The sequence below is a fragment of the Mauremys mutica genome, chromosome 8 (assembly GCF_020497125.1).
Source record: "Mauremys mutica isolate MM-2020 ecotype Southern chromosome 8, ASM2049712v1, whole genome shotgun sequence".
Classification (NCBI taxonomy): Eukaryota; Metazoa; Chordata; order Testudines; family Geoemydidae; genus Mauremys; species Mauremys mutica.
The window spans coordinates 9,179,795-9,205,370 of record NC_059079.1 but is presented as its reverse complement, the minus strand read 5'-3'; the positions used below and the strand labels follow the sequence as shown (position 1 = coordinate 9,205,370).

The 25,576-nt window shown below is 41.3% G+C and overlaps 1 protein-coding gene across 15 annotated transcripts in view; it reads right to left on the bottom strand.

Moving 5' to 3' along the window:
* The window catches only part of ELAVL4 (ELAV like RNA binding protein 4), a 130,103-nt gene that overhangs the window by 25,262 nt on the left and 79,265 nt on the right, over window positions 1–25,576 (bottom strand). The window lies entirely within an intron of this gene.

Below are 25,576 nucleotides of genomic sequence, written 5' to 3'. Positions count from 1 at the left end.
TCTGTACCTTTTCCAATTCCAATATATCTTTTTAGAGTTGGGGCGACCAGCTCTGCACACAGTATTCAAGGTGTGGGTGTACCGTTGATTTATATAGAGGCAATATGATATTTTCTGCCTTATTATCTATCCCTTTCCTAATGATTCCCAACCCGAAGAGCTCTGTGTGGCTCAAAAGCTCGTCTCTCACCAACAGAACTTGGACCAATAAAAACATATTAGCTCACCCACCTTGTCTCTCTCGTTTCTCAGAGACATTTGCATAAATACCTTTTTAAGGAAGAGAATATAGATAAAAGTAACCCAAAAGGAACTTTGGGGAGGGGAGAGAGTGACATGAGACGGCCGATACAAGAGGAGAACAACACTGACCTGGAGACAAAGCTTCTCATGTCCCCCCATTCCTTTCTCTGGAGTTCCTTAGTTACATCATTAAGGTTACTTTGCACTGGCCATCTGCCATCCTCCACACAAGAAGATATCTACATGGATGTTTCCATGGAAGGAGGCAATTCACATGAGCAAAGTTACTCCTTTTCATGTTTGCATAATCTGATTCAAAGAACAAAATTCCTCAAAAGAAGTGATTGATAATGCATATATAAAAAGCTAATCATAAACTTCTATTCCTAAGCTACTGATTGTGTTTTTATCACATGTATGCTAATTCCTCCATCAGCGATGTTATATTGTATAAAATTTCTTGTGGAAAGAAAAATCTAAACTGACTTATTCAACATTCTAAACACTTAATTTCAGGGAGTCCAAAAAAGGAAAGTATCAGAGGGGTAGCCGTGTTAGTCTGGATCTGGAAAAGCAGCAAAGAGTCCTGTGGCACCTTATAGACTAACAGACGTATTGGAGCATGAGCTTTCGTGGGTGAATACCCACTTTGTCAGATGCACGAAGTGGGTATTCACCCACGAAAGCTCATGCTCCAATACGTCTGTTAGTCTATAAGGTGCCACAGGACTCTCTGCTGCTTTTACAAAAAAGGAAAAATACTGCTTTACTATTAAATGAACCATTAAAGCTCAACCCACAACAATCTTGATGCAGTTAGTTCAATTACCGAATTTTTGTTGCTGCATTCTGCCATATGATTTAGCAGTCTATACTTTATATCAAAGATGCTGAAGGAAAAAAAATTCTACCTCAGTCAACAGAATGCCAGCCAACAGAGTCAAAAGGAAAAATCCACAGAAAAATAATTTTGTGAAAACCTATGCTTGGTCATATGAGATGGCTAGCAGACATTGTAAATTTTTAGTGTACTAAAACATTCATAGCCAAGAAACAAACAAACAAAAAAAATGGAACAAACCATGCTAAATATAAATTCTTTTCAAACTATTCTCAATAGCAATAAATCTCATGACAAAAAAAACAGACTCTAGATTCATGTGCGCTGCAAATGGATACTGGAGGAGGGGAAGAGGATTTGTTCTAAACCATGGCCAAGAAATATGAGCTTTCATTTATTTGATCATATCTTTTTATTGCATGTTCTGAAAAAGGAAACCATTTCTTAGGCCCTGATCCGGCAACATATAGCATGCAGTTGGGCATCTCAATGGGGTTCTGCACAGGCACAGCAGTCCATTCACACATGTCACATCACAGCACCAGGTTAAATTGTGAGTCTTGTTTTCTGTACTTGGGAATCCACTAGTTCATTAGACACCACTATGAGGTAGGGCTAGCATGTTGTATTTCTAGATCTTCGCACTCCTACTATTCTGGCTTGTTGTTCTCTCTCCCCGCCCCCACCTCCCCTCCCAGTTTCTAGTGCAGCCATTCCCCGAAGCAAAACAAAAAAGACATCATCATCCTCTGAGCCAAGCTGGGCCTCTTCAGGTTGGTGTCCCGCACACTGGATGCTCTTTTGAAGAAATCACTCTCTTTGGTCTTGAGACCTATCAATGTGTGAGCAGCATTAAGCCAAAACCAAAAATTTAGCCTTCCCCCCCTTTTTTTTTTTAAAATAAAGGGAATTTCATCACATTCACAGAGTGCTAGGTTGTCTGCACTGGAACCCTCTAGTTATTCACAAGAACAGGTATAATATGGATACCAGTAATGCCAGGCTCCCTACACCACATCTTCCCTGTACCTCACCCAATCTAGAGGTGAGACACTAACTGAAATCTTCAGCTGCTCTCCCGAAATCGTCAATGTGAATGCCAGCTGGTGTCCATTACTTGGATGCTATTCTTGCAATGCAGTATCTCCCTCTTCAGTAACTGGACCACAACTACTAACCCGTTTTACATCAGTCATCAGAGGGTAACCACATTCAGTCACATGTCACCTGGGATTTAAAGAGACCCCTACAGATGAAATGCTGTATATCACACATTGCTCGGTTCCTTAAATCCAATTATTGCCCCCGCATCTGTACTTAATCCTGGGATATTTAGTGAAGGATTTGTTGCCAAACTGAAGTCCAATTTGCTTCCCTATTAGGCCAGCTGAGATGATGCCAATTAACCACTGGCCACTGTTGCATTTTCAAACACCTTCGTGCTTTCTCCCCAACTACCCGCTATGCTTTGGAGGAACTTCCCATAAACGTCTGCAAAGCTCATTAGCCTCCTTCAAACTCTTCTATGCCAGGATACCTCCAAAAAACTTGACAACCGTTAGGCTTCTTGTATTCTGATAAAACTGTGTCATGCTGACCAATGTTGTCTCATTGTTTCATTGTACTACCCTATCTGTGTCCATTTGCTGTCTTTTGCCTTATATTTAGATTGCAAGCTCTTTGGGGTAGGGACCCATCTTTTTGTTTTGGGTTTGCACAGCACTCTGCACAATGGGGTTCTAGTCCACGGTTAAGGTCCTTAGGTATCACCGCAATATAATTAGACAAATCTGAACAAGAGCAATGGATCTTTCCATTTTACAAGCTTTCCAAACACAGGCGCAAATCATAAATACAGTCCGCAGAAGTATCTTTCAAACTCAGGTCTGCTCTCCCCGTGGAAGCCACAAACTCACCCAGGAAATGCAGAGGCAAGTTTAGGAAAAAGAGAAAAAAAGTATTCCTCTCCTGCATACAATTTTTGGATAATAGTTTTCACTTACAAATCGGCAAAGGCAGAACATTTTTTGCATTGTCTACAGACTGTTCCGCTTTTTACCATATCCTAACGAAAGCCAGCAAGCAAACAAGAAAAATTATCAAATGGCCTTCTCAATATGTTTAAAAGAAGCTTGCAAAATGCCACATTTCTTTTTCTTAACAAAAATTAAGAGTAGCTGGAGCACTCTCCCCCTTTAAAACACTAGCAATACAAGAGACCTAATTATATTTAGGGTTCCCATCCTGGATGTCTAGTGCTTGAGAAATCCAACATATTTCTAGAGGATTTTAAACACATTCCTTTTTTTCCCTAATTACTCTTTTAATAAGATCAGCTTACTTTATGGGGATGTGGAAAGAAGAGGGAGACCCAGGGAAAAATTAGGAATGGCAAAAATCTCATTAGAAAATGTATTTTGGGGGAGACGACGTAGCATTCACAGAAGGTTACATGGATACTACAGAGATGGACACATTGAAAATGCACAGAGACAGATGTGCTGCCAAGTTCATCATCATTTCAGTTGCCATGATAGTTCCCAAAAGGGAAACTGACTGCAATCACCTAAAAAGGGGAGGGAAGCCATGGAGAGGAGATTCAGACCAAGGGAAAGTAAACTAAGCATAGGTCTTAACTTAGGCAATCACCAAGAAGCAGCAAATATGAAAAGTAGAGGCCCTCCAAATGTAAGTTTTATGAATGGTACTTCTTTAAGTTTCAACTGGTCAATAGTGGGGCTTCTAACAAGCTCTGGCCTAGGCCTCATCCCAGATTTTTCACAAGGAAATCCTGCATACCAAACTTTTTCACTCTAAAGTCTCATACATCCCCCCAGCCCTCCCCCAAAAGGCTGGGGGTGGGGGAATCATCTACCCTTAGGAAGAGAGCAGTGAGTTCTGCAGGGTTCTGGTCCTGAAGGTCAGTTAAGTAGCATTCAGTGCTCCAAACTGTCAAAGACAACACAGGAAAAATATCTAGCACCAGAAAGAAGTCTTGCAAGTTTACCTTCAAGTAGGATCAACACTAAGAACTACATTTATTTAAGCCAGCTGGGCAGAATGAGAATGCCTTTCACCCTGTTTTGCTTCAGCTCTCAGAGGAGCTTTGAGAAAGCACGTGGGGTTCTACAAAAAGTCAAACAAATACACACATCACTGTTGAGTCTCATGAGCAACAGGTCCAGAAAAGTCAGCCTTTACATTGGTATCAGCTGATGGAAGAACATCTCAGTAGGCATTTCATTGGGTGCAAGATCTTACATTTAAACCATCCCTCATCAAACGTTCACATAAGTATTTACTTATGGTTAATTGATTAGATGGCCTCCATGAGTGGTTATACCTACAGAAAGAGGAGGAAGCCTACTGACTCTCTGATAATCTTAAGTGTCCCCTTCCTGCAAGACACTGTCTACAAAGAGCTGTCCATATTCTTATTAGGAATAATCTTTGGAAGTGAGAATACTTCCTGTTCAGTCCACTTGTCCCCTGTATTCTTGCTCCTAAAATGTGCCCATTTTCACAGTAACTTGATACGTCATCTGTTTTTACATCCCTTTCACAGAAGGGCAGAGAAAGCTGCTGTCATCCAAGGAATCTGTACTGAAAGAAGAGTATGGAAACACAATACACAATGCTATCAAGATCAGAAAATTAAGGTAAGCCCCTCACTGCTATAAGCCAATATAAACAGAGTGTGAAGGTCACAACTTGTCTTGTACTAGGTGTAGCTTTCTAACACGGTGTCTAATTACCCTACAGGCTATTTAAAATAGACGTGAACTGCTTCAGAGTAAACAGAACTTTGTTTAGGGAAGCTGCTGCTTGTCCAAGAATGGAGAGAAAGCCTGTTTCTACTACAGTCTAGCGGTCACATCTGCTAGAATTTAGCAAGCACTTTCAGGGTCATTCTCAAAAGGGGGAGAGAGATAAACTGTGAATGGTTTGGTCCTTGACAAAGAAACAAAGGTATTTTTGATGGGCGCAGAATGGTATCTCCTGAAAGAATACAGGAAATAGTCCAGTACTACTGATGCAATAACTCTGCTCCACTTTGAAAGTGACTTATAAGTGTTCGCGTATCTCAGGTGTTACAGAAGGCAGGTTGGGCCCAAGCAGAGTAAATCCCAACCAACCTTCTCTGTGGTACAGCTACAATTTGAGAGTGCTGCCTATTGCTGCTTAAAATGGAGATGCCAGTAACAAAAATCTTAAGCTAGAAAGGGGGGTCTTATAGGTCAGGGATACCTGGGATTCCCAAGTAAAACAAGGATGCTGCTCCCCACTCTCCCCTCCCCCAAAAGTCACTAATTGTCTGGGAACATAATAAAAATCAGGAAAACCAAACTTAAGGGGAAGCTCATAAGTTTCATGGTTTAAGACTGCATCTAGCTGGAAGCTTCAGTAAGGCACCAATGTTTAAAAAACAAACACACAGACATAAAATACTGCTCAGAAAGGATGGTATCCCTCAGAAAATACTTCCCTAAGGGCACTGAAGCCCTGCAATCAGAATGGCAAAGGCTGCACTCTCCCATAGGAAATCTCACAGAAAGTGAATTTCTAGCACTACCTAAACTCTAGTAATGCCAGAGGGAATCTGATAAAAGCTCATCTGCGCAGGAGAAGCTGGGTGGGGAGACTGGTCCAAAACTGTGAAACGAACTCTCACAGGAACTAAGGACCATCGCAAACCTCAAGACCTCTCCTTCCAAGTGCAAGGTACACTCCTTCTCTAATATCATGCACAAACTGCTGTGTGTTTAAAAACAAAACCCTACCAAACAAAAAAGACACTACACATGTCCCAACCATTCCCCCATGGCACATATTTTAGTCCAATTGTTTAATGCACTGCTGAAAGGTGTTCAGATAGTATGACAATGAGGGAGGTACAAGAAGCTGTACAAAAATAGATAGAAAAAGAAAGACAGACCAGATAGTAAAAAGACTTGTTCAAAAACTCAAAAAGATATCCTATAATCCTACATGAAACAAACGTTCAAGACTCACCAGGTCAAAACCACCTCATGAGTTTTAGAGCCTCTAGTCTGGAGGGAATAACTCGGCCTCGAATATGGTGGCCCTAGACGAAGAGCTAAAGGGAAAAGACCATCCATTCAGAGCTGCACTAGGCTATAAAACCTGGCTTTCACAAACTACAACAGGGAGATAACAATAACGTTTGCTTTGTCCGCCTTCATATTTTTGACGCAATGTTTTAATGTATGATAATAGCTTTTAGCGGCTTGAATGGCAGAGATATTGGGCCCTGGAAGTGCCCAGTGAATTCAACCAGAAATTGAATATGCTCCATGCCTCTGAAACTCAGACCATAGCTTTATACTGCACAAGGCTTTTCATCCTGAAGTATCAAAGAACACCTATGAAATGAAGCAAACATATAAAATGGGCCTGACATTCAAGAGCACTCACTGCTGACCAGTTCTGGAAATCTCACCCAGTACGTATAGGGAGCACACAACTGAAACAGGGGCGCCGGAATGGGGGTGTGTGGAGAATAGCAGGGGGGTGGGGATAAGGTCTCGGTGGGAAGAGGTTGTTGTGGAAGCAGGGTCTCAGGGAAAAAGGGGTAGTGCTGGAGGCGGGGTCACAGTTCGGGCACCGGTGCCCCCCCACTTTTAGGGTCCTTCTGCAGCTCCTGAACTGAAATACAAACAACTTCGAGAACGAAGTACAGTGACCAAGACACAATACAACCATTCAAAAGAGGAAATGAAGACCAGGGTGTCTAAATGGAAGTGCAAGGGAAGATTACTCCAGTTGGAATTTGACCAGGGTACCAATTACAACATTCCTACTTTTGCAGAAAGTGTCCCACGGTCTTTTAATGACCTCAAGTATTTGGGGATTTCTATTTTACATCTCATCTGAAATAAGTATGGTGCTGTAAGAATGGAGATGACTGTGTGTGATTACTGCACCAGTTAAGACTTGGAATATGCTGAATGCAGAGCTCAAAGAACAGACATGTCGGTTGGAAGCAGTTGCAGCCAAGTCGGTTGGAGACTGAATTGATCTATTTCTAGGGTACGTATAGGTTCCCACTATCTTAGTGCCACACAATTTTTGGTGCATTAATCCTTAAAAACATGCTTGTGAGGTAGACAAGTACTATAATCCCCATTTCACAGATGGAGAACTAAGCCCTGGTCTACACTTGGACGGGTGGGGGAAGAGGGGGATTGATCTAAGTTAAGCAACTTCAGCTACGTGAATAACGTAGCTGAAGTCCATATACTTCGATCGACTTACCGCGGTGTCTTCAGCGTGCTGCCGCTCCACCGTCGACTCTGCTTGCACCTTTTGCGGCCGGCACTGGAGTACAGGAGAGGGCTCGGGGGTCAATTTATCGCGTCTAGACTAGACACAGTAAATCGATCCCTGCTGGATCGATCACTGCCTGCTGATCCGGCGGGTAGTGTAGACATACCCCAAGACAAAGATTCTATGACTTGCCCAAAGTCAGGGAACTGAACTCACATCTTCCAAGTGTCAGGCCAACACCCAAACCATTGCGCCCACCCTCCTCTGCTTGAGAATGAAGTTGGGTTAATTCAGTTAAGCTATGTTGGTTTTCAATTTCTGACTGACAAGTTGACGTTTTCAATGGGAAAAAAACCACCTTTTTCTGACCAGTTGTAATCTGAGGTCAGTGTGTTTTATTTACACTACTGCCTCCTTACATCTCCCTGGCAGGTTAAAGGACTTTAAAAGTGGGTGTAAAATTTCCCTTTTACCCTGCCACAGCAGTATAAATGAGCATCTAGCCTAGTGTAGTTAAATTAAAAGGCACAACTGAGAGACTGAATTTTGGAAGTCTTAACCTTTAAATTCCTTCTCATAACAATGTCCTCGAATCTGGAGGCAGAACTACTGTACCGTGAAAGAAATTAACATGAACAAAAACAGGATACACCCAATTTAAGATTTGTGCTCCCCACAATCATTTAAAAAGTTTTATTTTGGTGATTTCCCCTCCCCTCCACACACACACACAGTGTGTCCCACTGATCTGAGTCAATAATTAAAATCTACGATACACTAAAAAACCCCTCATATGAGGTGGTTATATATGGGCTACAAAAGGACTATACTTATGAGAGAATTTGGAGTCCATTTCTTGAGCAAATATATGGATCTCCCCCCGCCCCGTGCACTTTGTATTTAGTTCTCTCTACCTCCCCTCTCTTTCTTTTCCTCCTTATCTCCCTGTAAGAAGTATGGAGTCCTGTGGACTGGTGGATTTTGTGTTCTGGAAAGAACAGTTTTTCCAAGAACAGAATTGAGCTACAGATGTCCACAAAATCCACTGACCCGGAATAATGCACAATTGGGACAGAAATCCCCACGAGTTATTACTTCTGTCCACAGCAGTGAATCCGGCACAGAAGAAAAGCCAAAGACAAAGAGACACAAATTAGTAACGTAGGTAGAAATAAAATAAGATTCATCATGGAAAGATGCAAACTAAAACATTGGGGAAAAATACTCCTCTCTCTCTCTCTCACACACACACACACACACACAGATAAAATGGGAAGCAATAATGCTAAGAGAGACCTATAATGTGGGCAAAGCACAAATCAAATTACACGTGTTTGCAACATGAAGTAGCTGCCCTCCTACTCTCCACCTCAAAGGGGGCTGCATAAACAAATGCATCACATCCTAGAGGAAGGAGGTGTCAGCTCCCTCTCTCTACAGCTTTGGCCCAGCTAGACTTAGAATAGTGCACTAATTTTGGGACATGAGAAAAATACTGACAAACTGGAGGCAGATTTCAGAAAACAGCAATGAATCTGACCAGGGACTTGAGAATGATTTATGAGGCAAGACAAAAAGAGCTAAATCTTTAAGTATTAAAATACACTGTAGATGTGCTAAGCAGTGACTAAAAGGAGGCATAACAGCCTGCAAATATTTGAAGTGTGTAAAACCAAGGAGGGAGAGGAATCATTAGTGAGATATCTGTAGGTGTAACTGCAGGAAACAAGATGAAATTAAGAAAGGCAAAAAAAATAATAGGCTAAATTTCAAGAGAAAATCTTCCTGACAGCAATAACTGTTAGGCTATGGAACAGTCTCCCAAGGGAAGTGGTGCAAGCTTCATCACGGGGGACACGGCCTCCTCCGGATTCCTAAAACTCAACACTGAATGTGGAATTCATCAAACAACTTTAGCTTGTTAAGGTGAAACGCAACTGAATCCTCAGTTGTGAACACATCACTGTACCAATCAAGATGGAATGAAAACTGGAGGCAGCACACAGAAGCAGATTTGATTCTGAACTTTCATTGGCCATATCTTGCGCAAGTAACTAATAAGATTAGTGTATATAATTTACAGATACATGGACTGCACTGTATAGGGGAAATTTTTTCAAAGTCTTCTACGACAAGAAGGGACTTAGAGCACTTGGGAGCCCAAATCCCATTTGCTAATGGGACTTAGGGCTTGTCTACATGGTGGGGTAATGCTTACTATGGGGGTCTGATTTCTAAAGAGCACTAACAGGTTCCTCAATAATTGGTCTGCATGGACCCTGCAGGTGCACACTGCATATTCCCTACTGTGCTTTTAATACAGTGCTGTTGAAACAGTACTACATTAAAGCGCACTAGGGAACCTTTAGTGTGCATCAGCAGGGTCTACAGGGGCCGATCAATGCACAACTCCCCCTACAATGGTAAGCATTACCACCATGTTGATAAGACTTTAGACTCCTAAGTCACGTCAGGTTTTTTTGACAATTTTATCCAGAGTCAAAGTTTACAAAACCCCAACTACTCTAGTGATTAAATTATATGTGCACTATTTTATACAAGAGAAAAGAAAAAGGCATAGGGGTAACTAAACCAGGGTAGTGATACAAGTTCAATCACTGCAGATGTCCCTAATGACTGATCAAGGAATTGTATTGGCAGGGCTCAGCAGAAACACTGTCTTGATAAAACATTCTGCCTGGTCTACAGAAGAGGTATTTTTGCTGGAAGGTCAAGAATGCATTCTGTCATGGAAGGAGAACAGGTAAGAAGACGAATCACCAGAAGAGAGGAAGCCACTTCAGAGCACGAGGTATTTTATGTTGTGGTGGTGGCAGTGACACTTGCATCCAGAAGCACATAAAAGTATTGGAAAAAGAAGAAAATATTCTTTTACAAAGACAGGATTGCCACACAGTATATAACAAAATATTCTAGTAGCCATGTCTAAAATCTGTTTGGCTGCTAATTAAAAAACCTAGTGCTTTTGTCATTAAATTATTGCATTCAGCTACATTTATGCAATGCTCCCTGTACTCAAACATCCTGCGTCAAACAACAACGGAAACGAGAAAAAGAAAAACAATCCAACACTGAGAAATTTCAGAGTAATTCTGAGCAATGACTCAGAATACCTATTCTGTTTCACAAACAGCCCACTAATTAAACTCTCTTATGAGCTCTATTAACCAGTTTTTCCAATGCACAGAGGAAAAATCATTTATTATAGACCGGAATACAAAATTTAATATTAACAACACAATCTGTATCTGCAGTATTTTAATCTGATCAACCTAAACATAAATATAAGCTGTAAACTGACATCTAAGAAGGTTCATCTGTAGTAGCTAGATTTATGTGGATTACTTTACACAGCATCTGGCAAGACACTGAAAGGTGATGCCGACTTTATCATATGTGCATATTTCAAAATATGGTTATCTATAAAATCTCACCATCCATAAAAGGGTAGACTACAATGAGCCTTAATTTACAAATACAATGCCCTGTCTAAGCTTTAAAAACAGCAGTACTTTTTCAATCTTCATGAACTGTGAAAGAAAAGGGACTAGTGTGGTGCTTCAAGTATTTATAATACTCTTTAATACAGGGGTTTTCAGGACAAATTTTTTGGTGGCCTCAGAGTGCAGCCACCAACTATTGCTGGCGGCCGCTCTCACACTTTTCCCTAAAATACTTAATTTGCTTTAGGAAAAACAAATAAATACGCACATATGCCTGTTTAAATCACTGTAATTTATTTATTGCTAGCTGGTAAGTCTGTTGTGAAAAGTGATATTAACAAGCATACAAGTATGCTTTTCACAGCAGACTTACTCAGCTCTGTCAAGCGTGGGGACAAGTTAAGCTCTGGAGGGGGGTGAGGTGAGGGGGAGGCAGTGGGAGCTAGAGGCAATAGGAGTTGGAGGGGGGCCGGAGCCTGAAGCCCTGTGGCCAGAGCCTGCCGCCCTGCTGTCCCGTCACCTCAGGGCTGCTGAAGCCAAAGCCTGAACTCCACCGCCCTTGGGAAGGTGAGGAACTCACCGGCTGCCTGGCTCTCCAACATTGTGCCCCAGGTATCTCCACAGGGGGAGCAGGCCCAAACCACTGCTGGCGGCCCCAGCAACCAACATCAAGGCAGTGCATCCAAGAGTAACAGGAAGGGGCCCGCTACTTTGCCTGCCCCACTGCCCGTAACAGGAGGCCATGGCCGCAAGCAAAGCCCCTGGTGGCTGCATATGGCCACGTTTGAGAAACACTGCAACATACTGTGTAATGGAGGAAAAAGGAAACATGCTAAAGCAGGGAAACGTTGCCAGCTCACTGTCCACATGTACTAAAACTAACTAGGTCTATCACTGAAATTTATGGATAAATTTCAGTGGAAAGTCAACCACTTCTCATTAATTCTACCTCTGTCCAACATGCAGGATTCAAAGTGATACTTTCAGCAAGTTTATTAAAAACCTCTTCAAAGAAGTTGCTACCTTCAACTGTGGTCATTTACTACAGGTACCGCAATTTGAGTATTCAATTGAAGACATACCCAATGGCCAGCACTGTTCCTTTCACAATGTTAACTTAAAAAAAGTTATCCTGTTTAATTTGTGTTTTATTTTCCTACTTTGGGTCCCAATTCAGCAAGGTACTTACACAGCATTATGATTCCAATCTACCAGGAAGCAAAAAGGCAAACGATCTGTGAGAGTCAAGCCCTATATATAAAGCTTCCAGTCTACCCAATTCTTTTTAGAAAGAGAGGATTCAGGGATAGAAAGAAGTTTAAAAAGGTAGAAATATGGGGAAAAGCGACATAAGAATAAATGGAAGTGAGGAGGCAGGTGCATGTAGGATTGGAGAAGAAAGGACTAGGAATAAAAGAATTACCAGGGAATAATTTCTCCTTGGCATATGTCCCTCTTCTTCCATTGTGCTAATAGGGACAGTGAGGATAGCCAAAAAAATATAACAAATAGTACCCGGAGGAGGAGGGCTTGCCTTGCTTACAACCCCAGGGTATGGTCAGCTCCAGCTGATGGCACTTTATACATGTGTGGAGACAACACAGACACTTTCTATGCCTGGGAAGTAGGTGCATCAGCCCTCTCAACCTAGGAAACCATGACCCCTCCAGTAGAGTGACAACTGACCAGCTGGGGTGCTGGCACTCAGTTTGCTTGTAGGAGAGTAGGATGCAGCCCTTCAGCCACCCATTTTCGTGGCAGCCTCAAAACAGCCAAACTGGCAAACTTTTCCAAACTCTTGTGACCACACGTGTGAATGCCTGTAATACCTGTAATAATGAGAGCACTCAATTCTATCCCCCCATCTGGTGGCTGTTTCAGCCATGAAACAGCCACCTGAGGAGACAGTAGTTTGAAAGGGACTTCCAGGGGGTCAAATGGGAGACCCAGGAGCATTAACAAAAAAAATAAATAAATCAGTGACTGATCCCACTAAAGGTGAAGTGTGTTCAGTACTTGTTCAGACCAGGATGCACTTGTGAAGGAGCAGGGATACCCATGTCTGACTAAGAAGATGGTCTGAAACGTGAGTACGATAATGTGCTCTCTCTCTGATCCTGTGATGATAAAGTCTCCTGGGCTGAAATGGATCCCAAGAGACTGGCTATATCTGTGGCTAGAGAAACTGGGAAATGGTGGGGAAGTAAAGAGAGACCCACTGTGATGGGGTTAAGTGGGAGCACTAGGTAATCAGGGGGGACAGGCTGTTGGTGAGAGAGAAAGATCCACATAGGTAACATATACGGTGGTACCTGGGCAAAAGGAAGGCATATCGGGGCTTAAGATGGAGAGAGGTTCAGAGAATCAGATCCACAATGGCTGCAAAGTAGCCTAAAAGATGAAGAATCATCTCTGTCTGGCACGAAGGAGGGAGCCAGGACTTGAGACAGAATCCAATAGAGATTGAAGCCTGTTTTGAGAGGAGGGCCGCAGCCATTCTGGAATCCAGGCTGGTTTAAAGGTGCAGAAGGGTCTGAGAGAAAAGCGGATGGGACTTGTTCTGAAAGATTATGAAACCATGGGATGCCAGGTATCACAGTACCCTGTTCTGTGATCATTCTACCACGGGAGCACAGAGCACCTGAATCAGGATGTCACTGAGCTAGGGATGCAGATGCTTCCATCAGAGCCACCAAGATCTTCAGGTGGTGATCAGAGAGGGTGAAGCAGAGAAAGCGCCAGTGGACTGGGTGTTTGGAATCAGAGAAGGTAGGCATGACAAAATTCAATTGAGCAAAGGAAGGCAGAGTGAAGAAAATGGACCCAGGTGGTTAGAGATGTGCAGGTTTAGGAGATGGAATAAGAGGGGGGGCAGAAGTTCCTCCTCTTCACAGGCTTGTGGCACAAGGAAATAACAGGATTAAAATCTAACCCTTCTTTATCTGGACAGAGAGAGAGGGCTAATGCTCCCCTTGTCCAGAAAGTCCAGAGTTTCACAGCCCGGGGCTTAGGCTTCTGACATTTCCCAGCACCAAAGGGTTGGAAGAAAGCATTTAGACCTGGGAAGATGTCAATGCAGTGACAGTGGAACTGTCTCTTGTGTAGGCATCCTGAGAGGAACCTTGTCGAAGTGCTGAAGCCAGCCTCTCTTTGTAGGAGAAGATGGAAATGGGGCTGGCTTGATCTGATCAGGCTCAAACAGAGTAATGCTGCCAACCTTGAAGAGGAGACAATTTGAGGGATGGGGGCATCAGGGGGCCCATTCTGAAGAGACAGGCTATTTGCAGGCGCTGGGGCTGCCAAGAAATCTGTGGGGCACACAGAGGAGACCTCGGGATATATACTCCCACAGGCAACAGATCCCAGCTCCCTGATGGTCTCCTCAAGCTGGTGACTCCCAGAGGCCCAGACAGAAGGAAGTCTGGTAGTGCTTCCCATGGCTGTAGAGAAAGTGTGTCAGCGCTTCAGGGAGATGTGTGGAGGAGAGGCGGCTGTGATGTTGGCAGAAAGGAAAGTTGCGTGGGATGTGGAAGCATTTCAGTATCAGCCACGCTGTTTTTGCGCCGCTGGTTGTGCAAGCTGCTTGGGATAAGCACCAGGGACAGAGGGAGGGGTGCAATTAAGCTGAGCCAGTTGCTAGGATGGATGGAGGATAGGAGGTCTCTAGCATGGCAGACAGTGCCCCCACTGCAGCAAGGGGAGGATGAATGCAGGGCAATGTAGCCTTGGCGCCTCAAAAGGTGGCAGATTTCTTGGTGTGCTGTCTATTGCTGCCCCTCCCGCATAAACCCAAATCTCACTGGGAAGCAGCGGACTCAAAAGACTGGAGCTCCACTGCTTTTCTGGGAATCTTTTCTGTCCCTTTCCCTCTCTCTGTCCTTATCTTTCTATCCTCAGCTCTGGGCCTAGAAGGGAAGAAAAGAAGAAGGGTTAGGGGAGAGGAAAAAATTAGGCATGGAAGTCCATGCAAAGGAAAAAATACAGGAAAGAATATGGCAGACTGGGGTCATGATAGATTCTTTGCCTTCTTGTTTCCTGACAGGTGGAGCCACATAATTCTTCATGTCCTATTTGTAAGATGAAAAAGCGGGCCATAAGACACAGATTTATTTCATTCAGTAGATATAACAGAAAATCCCTTAAAAGTAACATTAGACCTGCAGAACATGATTTCAGAGGCAGATCTGTACTTAGTTGTTGACCTACAATATTATTGCCAATCCTTACTAATTAGAGATGATGGGCAGGTGGAATTATTTACTCAAAACAAACAATTATTACATAAAGAATAAGGTACACAACCATTATAGGTATTTAAAACACTTCAAAACAATGTCAGTTTGAACCTGGCAAAGTTAATTAGGAAGGTCTTTCACAGCACAAGTCTCAGGCTTTCCTATTCCCCCCCTCCCACACACACACACTGGCCCCACATCTCTTTTCAAATTTAAAGCCATGGCTTTTTTCCTATAGTCAACAAATCAAAATTCTTTTGTTCGCCTGTGTAGAATATGCATAAGACTACTGCAGTGAGGCGATAAAGAAAATGACGGATGCAAATGTGACCGTTTTTCCTCTGCATTCAGAAGAGACATCAAGCCACACCAAATACGTTTTAGAAATTCAGCACTGTGATGCTGATTGCTATTTTTTCCCCCTCAAAGCTAATGAATACACTTCAGATACTTAACACAAATGTTTATTTAGATAATCAATATTTGGAGATTTTCTTGGATATGCAGCAGTGAGACTAGGTTTATCTATGCTCAAGGACAGAATGCACTTGAGGAAACACAGATATAAAAGGGAAATAAATAGGGCACCAAATTAAGAACAACATATCTGAAAAAGAAGGTTGCTAGTATCATTCAGTATCACATATTTAGAGGTTTAAAAACAATGCTGTTTTTAGATATAATGGATAATCCAAATTGTATCTCCACTATTAATATGTTAAGTATTTTTTTTAAACATTTTAATATTTTGACATACTACCTCAGCATTTCTGACTCAGGCATTACTCCCAGAACCAAGATGTTTTAGAACAAAAATCAGAGCATGTTTTGTACTCCATTTGATCCACTGTAATAATTTTTCTTGTTCAGTCCTAACAGATAATATTTTATACTTCAAACCTAGCCTTTTGTCCATCTGGGCACATCTGAGTTTTAGCTGAAGCTTGCCTGCACTTTTTTTGATCACTGTTTCATTCACTGCATTTCAACTGCTGACACAAAAACGTAAAACTAACATTTATAGAAAAACCACTAACCTACCAGTCACCTCATCAAAATTGAGCTAATTCACTTAATTCAGGATTTGTTTCCGGATAAACGGACTCTGGCAGAGTAGTCACTCTGCTTGCCACAATAATGAAGTTCTTCTATTTCAACAAATACTAATCAACCCAGAGTCCTGTGTTTTCAACAAAGCCACATACAGAAAAATTAAATGTTACATTTTTCAACAGAATTGCAATCTGGCCTATTTGGGAGGAACTAAATCTGACCTTTAAAAAACAGAAACAAAAAACCCAACCAAACCATCATTCTAGGATTGTTAGCTAATTATATAATCACTTCCCATGGTGGTGGCACAAAGTTTCTTCTCTTTTGAAAGAGGTTTTAGCAATATTGTGACCTATGCTGAGACGCACTGGAACACAGCCATTGCCATACTGAATCAGATTAGTGGTCTGTCCAATCCAGTATCCTGTCTCTAAACAGTGGCCAGAATCAGATGCTTCAGAAAAAGGTGGGAAAAAAACCAAACCAAAATGAAACCCATACCCAAAATGGATGAAAATGGAATAACCTTAATGGAGTTTCCCCTGTAAATCCTGTCAGTAGCTGGTTTATGCCATGAAGCACGAGAGTTTATATCCTTTCTAAACAATTTTTAAAATCTTATCTAATGTAATCCCTATGTAATATAATCCCATCTACCTAATGTACTTAAAATAGGCCACATACTGCTGGAAATGGTAATCTCAAAAGGGAAGACATTTTTTTTAAAATGTAACCACTGTTTTAGCGATACAAAGTCTGAAAAATAGTTTATATGCAAATTAGGGTTTCAGTTGTTTAGGATCAGATAAATATAACTGATTGTGAAGCACGGTATTGAATTATCTGCATTTAGCTCATGTTGTTCTTCCAGGATTAAACATTTGAGACAGTCTTTTTTCCAAGTGTTCTAGAGAAAAATTAAATAAAGAGCCCAAGACTACAAGCTCTGTGCTTGCATAACTTTTAGTCAATAAGTTACTCCTGGGAGAATTCTGCACCAAAAAATTTAAAATTCTGCATATTTTATTTGTCAAAGTAACACAAAACATGCGGGTTTCAATTATTTTGGTACGTTATTTCAAAACACCTGTCAGCAAGTATGTCTAACAATACAGGCAACAAAAGAGATCCCCCCAGGAGTAAAATTAAAGAAACCCCTCTGACAACCCAGTTCCTTTTTCTGTTATGCTTTTGTCAGGCACCTCAGTCTGGGTGTGTCACACATGCCAGTTGGTCACATTCTGGGGGAAAAGTCTGCCTCTCCAGTCTTTTAGTCAATTTTTGTGTTTTCACACTGCACCCCGTAGGGTTACCATATTTCAAGTTCCCAAATAGAGGACACTGCTGGGGGAAGGGAAAGTATAAGGTGGGTTTTTTTTGGGGGGGGGGTACTAGAGGGGTATGTTTGCACTGGGAGGAGGTATTTGAGAGGTGCTTGAGGGGGCTGCATGGGGTTCCCACGGCTCAAACCCCTGCAACCCCTGCCCTGCAGAGCCCCGACGCAGGCATCGCTCTGCAAAGCTTTGTTACTGTAACACTGGGCAGAGACCACCAGTATCTGCTGATGGGGGGGGGTTTGGTGGTTACAATTTAAAGGTTCATCTGCCCCCATAAAAGTTCATGTCACACCCTCCACCGCCCCAAGTCTTCCCTCCCGGAAAGCAGTGGCCCCTCCCTGCAGCTCACAGCTGTTGCTCCTGCCTCTCCCCACAGGGCATAGCTCACCAGCTCCAGTAGCTGCTGCACACAGAGGAGATCTGGTCACACCATGTAACCAAGCAGGGCTGGCAAACCCGGGAACTGCAGGCGCACCTCGAGCTAGGGAACCAGGCTCTGCAGCACCAATTCTGCAGGGGAAAATGTAATTCTGCGCAGAACATTAATTCTACGCAAATTCTGTATTGTGCAGTAGTGCAGAATTCTTCCAGGAGTAAAGTATTCCACCTGCAGCTCCTGGAATCAGACCCCAAATAAACAGGAGCAGGAGGAAACACACCAGATTCAGATATCAATAACTGTACAATCTCTTTCCCCATGAATAAGAGAAATATCTTTCTCCATGATAAAGAAGCATATTTTTACCATTCTATATAAATATGCCTAAATAACTTAACGGAGTGCTTTTGCCACAAAAATCAAGGCTTCAGTATAAAAATACTGAATTTTCGATTAATAAAACAAAGTTCCCATTACCTCTTTCTAGCAATATTATTCTAAGTACAGGCTTCACTATGGTATCGTTTTCTATCTGCATGCACTCTATTACCTAAAAGATCTTTCCAGTCATAACTTTAAATACTATTTTTGGTACTGCTTTATAGGCTTTATATTTTGGGGTGTGGTTTTGTTACCATCTTCAGAAGGTTCCCTGTTCTCAAGATGCACATTGTGACCACTTGCCAACCTACTCTACCATTCACCAAATCCTCCAATTAAGTTACTTAAAGTTTGAACATCTCCAGCTGCAGGTGGGCAGGGTGAAACTGGAAGAACAATGCTTACTAGGAAATGACCTAGTGGAGTCTCCTTATTATCACCTGCTTGTTATAGCTCAGAAACTTCTCCCCTGCAGAAGAATCACCATTATGTAACACTTCTATATCTAGTTTTCCTCCTTTCTACTTCCCAGACTCTCTGTTGCAATTTAACGCCAGCTAAAGGCTTCTGCTCTTGTAGCATCAGGACTCCTGATGAAGACCCCAGCTAGGGCTTTCAGAAGTGATTAGTGATTCTGGGTGCTCAAACTGAAAAACTCTGAAGGGGCCCAAGTTTCGGAAAGTGTCAAACACCCATCTATAAAAAAACAGGCTTTACTAAGACATCACCAGTTGAACACCAAAAAATTGAAGCATCCAAAACTACTAGTCAATAAATAAAATCTAGACCCGCCACTTCAACCACACACTATTTTCCTCTTGTGTTTGCTGGTGAGTCACTAGCAAAACAGATGGCCAGGAAAAAGAAATAGTGACACCTGCTTGTCTATGAAGTGATCACCTCAGTAGCGCCAGCCTCCTCTTCCTCTTGCCTTAAAGGCTTTTTAATGCATGCTTTAATATCAGGTTACTCATTGTTTTAGTGCAGGGGTTCTCAAACTGGGGGCTGGGACACTTCAGGGGGTCGGGAGGTTATTACATGGGGGGGGGGTGTCACGAGCTGTCAGCCTCCACCCCAAACCCCGCTTTGCATCCAGCATTTATAATGGTATTAAATATATTTAAAAGTGTTTTTAATTGATATGGGGGGTTGCACTCAAAGGCTTGCTATATGAAAGGGGTCACCAGTACAAAAGTTTGAGAACTCCTGTTTTAGTGCCTATGGGAAAGAACCTGGAAGGCAGCAGCATTGCTTGCAACAACGCTTACTCCTGCACCCTACAATGACACAGTACACACAACGCACAATTGGACTTTGCTTCCAAATTCCTCATGTAGATAACTTTGGGGCAATTTGATCAGAGCCTTTTGCTTCTTTCCTCCACTCCATGTCGTGGAAGGCGAGACAAGGAGAGGGGAGATTTTAAGGCCCATAATTTCTAGCTAGGATAGTAGAAGATACACCCAATAACCAGACTCTAACCATATGCAGATCAGAGCATACTTCAGTGCTTTCACTCAGTGGCTGGCACATTCTTTCTTTTCACTTGAACCATCAAGAGGTCAGTGGTTGAGACTCTTCCTGAACTGAAATTTTACAGCAACACTCGACAGATCCCAGTCTCTACCTCTGGTGCATATTAATAAACTGACATCAAATGACATGGGGCAACCTTTATGCTTCATTCACAGAGTTGGGTACAAATTAAAAGAATTGGCGGCAGAGTGGGGTGGGAATGAACTTCCCGCACTGGAATATTCCTGATTGGACATCTGATTTCAAGATATAAACCAGGAATATTCAAACTCTGTCATATGCTGCATGTTTCCTACACAGCAATCCTGTGACACACATTTACTCTGTAATATGTCTGGATCATTATGAGATTTTACCAAAACAAAACCTACACCTTGAAAATCACTTTTGAAATTTCTCTACAGATTAACAACAAATAAATCTATAAACAACCAGAAATATAGTTTATAAAAAAAAAGAAAAGAAAAAAAAGAAACTGCCTTGGCCCAAAATTCAGCTTCAGATTTGGCATTGCGGGGGGAGGCCTATTGTACATGTATAGAAGATTCTAAACAGGTGTTTGGGTTTTTTCCCCCTTAAATAACAAGCATTATGTGAGTCACCAGTAACCACCAATTTGGGTTGCCTCAAATAAGATTTTGTTCTTAGGGATGTTCTTCATTGTTTGAAGAAAGGTCCAGTCTATGTTAGTATCTGGATCTATACTGGTTAACGCTGTCCCTTCAAAATCCCCTTTCGAATTCAGGGCCTGCTCCTGTTCCATTTAAGTCAATGAGAGCTTTGCCACTGACTTCATTTGGAGTCAGATCAAATAAAAATATGAACCTACAAATTGATGCAATTTAGCCTAATTTTTAAGCACTGAGTTCCAAAGTCATCTAAAGCAGTACCCTTCCCCTGAAAGGCCATCTTCTTTCATATACTTGTCTTTCTTTTTTCCCTTCTTTCTTTATCCTCCCACACCCTAAGGTGCATACATATGGCGTCCACGAGCTTCCATAGTTTATTTTGGTCTGGTGCTTGTTTGGTACAGGCTTCTGAGTGTCACATTGATAGATTTAGCTTCTTTCTCTATTGTGCTACATAACGTTTCTGTAGGTCACCCTCATTTTCTCTTTCCAGTTGGTGTTCATTTTCTCTTTCATGGAAGTCACATTGGTGGCATCCTTCTACAGTGTCCTAAATATGTTTATCATCGTCTTTATTCTGTGTTTGATGGTTTAAACTGGTGTGCTCCACTTAGTTTTTCTGATGTTGCAATAAACGGTTTCCGATAGACTGAAAATCTTCTGCTGACATTCACTTTGGAATGAGCTGATTTTATCAATTGCTGTTGTGTATTTCCATGAGTCTGCTCTACAAAGCAGGACAGTCACAATGCCTGCGTTAAATGTTCGTACTTTTGTATTAGTGCAGATCATACTATTTTTCCAAATCTTTTCAAGTTTATGAAAATTGTTTGCTGCTTTTGATATTTGTTGCTCACCATCTAGCATGGTGTCACTATCATAGCACATCTTGGTCCCTAGATGTATGCAATGACTTACTTCTTTCAGTGTTTCTCCATCTACCCCGATGGTTGCTTTTGGAACGTTGATAGCCATATAGTTCATCCTTCCCCTCTTGATGAATAAACTAATTTGTTTTGCTATGTCTGTCAAAAGCTGGGTCTTTTCTTCCATTAAGCAATGTGTTGAACTGAGCAGAATAATGTCATCAGCAAAAGCAAGGTAATCCAATTTCACATTATCATATGTCCATAAAATTCCTCTGTTGCCTTCTGTGGTTATTTTCCTCATGATGCAGTCAATGACCAGTGTAAACAACAGTGGGGGCATAATACACCCTTGTTTTACCCCAGTTGTCACTGCAAATCATTGGCTGATGTTATCATCTCTGACCACACATTCAGCATCATATAGGTCTTTGATGATTCTCGTTATTTTTGTTGGTATTCCATAATATGCCCTTATTTTCCATAGACTGCCTCATGTACACTAGCCTTCTGGAAAGCTATACAATTTATTAAAAGAGTTGTTTGCCACTCTGCACACTGTTCTATTTATAACAGCAACAGTATTGGCTACATAATCTGAATGGTCTAAAATCTGCTTGTGTTCCCCTCTAAGTTGGCAATCTATTTCATATACTGCTGCTTCAAAATGTTTGTGCTATTTAGTTTCCTCACTCAAGTCCCTTCTTTTTCATTTTTGGAGAGCAGCTTATTAAACCTGAACAACCGGATTGTTGGACGAAATATGCTGTAGCTATGAAATGGTACAGCAGGGACCAGTTTCACTGTTAATTTAAAATGCTAGAATTAATTAGGTAGTGCAAATGAAGAATTTAATAAGCACACTTTATAACCACAAGTTCTGCTTTTATTAAAACTCCCTGCCAAATGATGGCAAATATCTTTGGTCTTTCTGTTTTTCCCTGTCTCGTTTCCTTACATTCTCTGCAACTAAAATACATTTTTCAGTTGAACTTCTCCCCCATAATTAAAATGTATGCCTGAGTTATATCTCCACTTTCAAATCATTAGCATCTTTTTAAAAAGCGACTGTATATCCTGCCTGTTCAGAAAAGCTACCAAACAAAACTGAAGTTCACAATTTTGGTTTTGAATACCAAATTAAAGGCTGTCTTGGAACCTGTCATTCCTGTTACAATTGAGTTCAGCGTACTACCAAATTAGCATTTTTTTCAGTAATAAAGGCGTATGCTTGTTTAAACACGTGTCTTTCCTAAGCAAGTGGTAACATCATGAATTAGTTTTCTTAAAAATCTTACGACTGTTCCAGAAGACCTGTATGAAGACTGTGAACAGATTATTATTGTTGTTGTTGTTCATAAACAGTAACTTTAATCTCTATTAAAATAATGGCATAACAATCCTGAATATAAATTATCTCAAGGGGATCTTGTACGTTTAACAGACTTTGTTTAGCTCTGAACTCCTTGTAAAAAATATTTTGGGAATCTAAATATTATCTGACTAAATTCTGTGCATTTCCTTAAGGTGGGGAACACTAGAGCTTTTGCCCAGTTAAATGTTCACCCTCCTATTTGAGATTTTTCTAATATGATTTTGCCAGACTAACAATTTTAGATCACATTTGAAATATGCCCTTTTATTTTTCTGAAAGCATTTGTTTAAAAATCCCTTAACCACAACTTTAATTCAAATTTTGCTTTTACTTTATAATCAACGTTATATTTTACCAGCAAGGAGAAAGCGATTTATTGTACAGTATATGCAAGAGGTCCATATTCTTCACAGAAACTGTGCCAGTGTTTGTTAAAATGACTCACTTATCAGTCCTTACTTTCTATAGTACACCTTGTATATATTTTTATGTTATTTATTCACTGACAAAACAACTATCCACCACAAAAGATGGATTTTCTGAACAAAAATATGCAAAAATCCACAAGCAGATTGAACATGAACTGTTTCAGAGCTTTGCTTAAGTCCACAAGCATGTCAAGAGAATTTACTGTGCACTGTTGTTAATTTTATTCTGCAGTACAGCTTCAAAAATTATGCTGCCTGATGTTAATAATAAAGCAGATAATCATTGAAAAGGCAGACATTCTGACAAGCTCTCACTCCTACAAAGAACAAACTTGAAAGATATTTCAGCCTTGATTTTTATTCACTTGCATTTCACTATTCAATACATGGGCCAAGGGTTGATCAAACTTAACTGGGTCTGTAGTGAGAGTCTGGTCTTGTCTTTTTAGTTGTTTATGCTCATCTTGATGAAAATGACAGCTGTGTGTGTAGGTGAACCTCTTGGGGGGGGGGGGCGCACACTTCTTATCTAGTGCTGTGTACCATGACCAGAGGCCAACACCCATAGTTTAGACATAGTTTGAGGAGTCTTATTTATTTAACATTCTAATCACTGGTACTCCCCAGGCTTCAAGGTTAAGGGGCCTGGAAAAAATGTGTCTGAAGTAGGTGGAGGGAAAGAGTGGACTGGTCTTCCAGTCTTCTCGCTGGACACAGGAAGAGAAGACCAGTAGCTAAAACTGCATGTCAGGTCCCCACTATTCTATTTGCTCCAAGGGGACTTTCTGATGTAGGGGAACCAGGTTTAGATGTGGTGGCAGTTGTTTCCATTGCATGGTGAATTCAAGATGAAGGGAAAATAAAAACTCAGAAGAAACCATCATGGTTTTCTATCAGCATAATCAAAGTGAACAAGGTAATTCTGAAAATAACTGAGTCTCAAAGAACCAAGTCCATTCCCCAAACTTCAAACCACTGGGACTCTGGAATGAAGAGAAATTATCAGGTGTAAAGATTTGAAAGGTGCCTAAGTTATCTGAGATCCTAAGTTCCATTTTCACACTTAAAAGCCTACTGAATTCCATGAGGCTTTGGCACCTAAGTGCATAAATCAGTCTGGAGAATGGGACGGAGGCCGTAAATCCCTTAGGCGCTTTTGAAAATTTTACTCCAATCTAATTTTTGGAAAACTGGTTGTACACAAATCCTTTCACAGAGAATGATCCAATTTATATTGAAAGAAAATTTCTAGGGGGACAACCACCCAGAAACATATCCAAAGCTAGTACACACACTTTCTTACAGCATCTACTAATGAGGCAGCATGAAACCAAGAGGAAACAGTACACACAGGAAAGAAAGTAAAGACTAAGACAACATCCAGGGTTCTCATCCCACCAAAGAAATAACAGATGGCATTTTTCTACCCATCTAAACTCAGGATTACATTTAGGGAAAAACATCACTAATTTTGAGACATCTAGAAAGCTAAAAATATGCTGGTAGCTACTGAAAAATAGGATTTTTCCATGATCAAAATCCAGACTGGAAGCACGAGACTCTAGTGGCACTTGATTTAAAAGTTATACTTGTTTGTCTACTCATATCTAACACACTTGAAGTTACCTGTAATTTTAGTTCCTTAGATTAGAAAGAAAAAACACAATAGTTTTGTAACTAATTGACAGCTGTGCTAGCAAATATCCAGGGAAATATATTCTAGTACAGTGTTAGGTTGTTGTACCATGCACGCAGCTCTGCTCTTAAGAAAAACACTTGGAACATTCCACAATCTAAATAAAGCCCAAGTAAAGTCAACTCACTGCCCTGTTTTTAATCTTCTTCCTTGCACTCCTGAAGGTGTCTTCCAGTCAGGACATTCTGAGGTAGATACATAACGACCAATGTGCAAAAGAGAGTTCTGATTAACTACATTTTTGAGAATGCAATTTGCTACAGGGCTACTGCCATTTATTATGTGCCTCAGTGTTAAATTTGAACTTTGTTATACGGGAAAAAGGAATCATTCCACATTTAAAAGCACTAAGTGGATCACACTAATACTGTCATGGCAAAGGCTACGTGAGCGCTAGAGCAAAACTATTTGTCTATATCCTCATTGTCAAGATGATTCTCTCTTCTCAGAATGAATACTCTGGTTTTACATCCCACTTTCTACCCACAGCCCTCTATGTGTATGTTATATGGGGAAAAAAACCCAGGTCTTTTGGGAACCCTTCCTTTTCCAAGACTGTCAACCCCTTTGCTATAGTTAAGGAAATGTGGTAAGAGCATCTGTAGTTTCTTAAGGGTAGATCCTGTGCTGGTTTACTTAGAGCATGTATAGGTGTGGCGCTAGCTTGTGCCTGGCTCCAGTATGCAACACAGCAGAAATGGAGTTCAGAAACTTGCAAATGGCTGAATATCCTTGCGTAACCAATACCCTGCTACAAGCAGGGCATGAGGGAACATGATGTGCCAGTACAGTACAGATTCTGCCAGTGACTGCAATCTCCACATA